Genomic DNA, 1,061 nt, shown 5'->3' with positions numbered 1-1,061 from the left:
CCGGCCGCCCGAGCGGCTCTGCTTCGATGATTCGCTGTATTTTAAGATCCAGGATCAGGCTGAGAGCCCGGGGCCAGACAGCAGCGCTGAGGAAGGAGCCCTGGCTCTGAAGGAGCAGGTTTAGGCAGTGGCGTGCATGCAGCTGCAGGGAGGGCCAGGCAATGTCACCGGCAGGATCAGCAGGCAGGAGATGTTATCTGCACTCACTCCTGCGCCAGGCCTGGCTCTGGCTGCCGAGGATGCTGGAGAAGCTGGGTCAGCACCACAGCACTGGTCCCCTCTCCATCCTCCCACCCTGCAGCTGCAAACCTCCTCATGTACCCCAGTGTCTCCCAGCATCCGTTCATTCCCAGCAGCAGAGAAACAACCTCAGGATGTCTCCCCCGGGATGGTTAACAGCCCCCGACGAACCCAGATGGCTGCTCTGCAGGGCACCGGCTCCGGCTGCTTTGCTCTCAGTGAGCAGCATCATCCTCAGTGCCCACCCCGACCCTCAGCTCCAGATTCCCCTGCCCACAACGAGCAACACCTGGAGGGGGCTGCCAGCTCAGGCCACAGCTACAGGAAAGGAACTCAGCATCCACTGCTTGGAGTGTGGAACTGCAGCATCAGGGAGATGGCCTCAAGCAAAGGACTTTACAGGAACTTGATAACCTGAGCTGGGCAGTTCACCCTTCGGGAGAGTTTGTAAAGGGAAGCCCCAGCTCTTTTACCACTGGTGCAGCAATGAGGATGAAGACCAAGCACGGCGAGGAGCCTCGGAGAGAGCCAGGATGCAGGAGGCACTCACAGCCCACAGCACCCTCGTCCCACCCCGAAGCTGGAGCTGGGAAAGCTGCGCCAGCATCCCAGGAAGAGCAGTGGCCCCATCCCATCCCACCACGGGCAGCGAGCCGCTTCCCCCCCGCGGAGGACAAAGCCTGCGGTCCATGGCTGGCATGCGGCAAGCTGGGAGCGCAGGGCCGCATCCTGCCCGGAGAGCGAGGGCTGTGATTCACATCCCCCCTGCCATGAATCACCGCTGCCCCTGCGCCCCCTCGGATCCCGCTGCCGCCCGGGCA

At 62.8% G+C, this 1,061-nt stretch overlaps 1 pseudogene; it reads left to right on the top strand.

Annotated features, from left to right (window-relative positions):
• The window catches only part of LOC103617758, a 2,517-nt pseudogene extending 2,393 nt beyond the window's left edge, over positions 1 to 124 (top strand).
• The last annotated feature ends 937 nt before the right edge of the window (positions 125 to 1,061 follow it).

This window comes from Corvus brachyrhynchos, unplaced genomic scaffold (assembly GCF_000691975.1).
Source record: "Corvus brachyrhynchos isolate BGI_N302 unplaced genomic scaffold, ASM69197v1 scaffold10, whole genome shotgun sequence".
Taxonomy (NCBI): domain Eukaryota; kingdom Metazoa; phylum Chordata; class Aves; order Passeriformes; family Corvidae; genus Corvus; species Corvus brachyrhynchos.
This window is presented reverse-complemented; position numbering and strand designations above follow the sequence as displayed.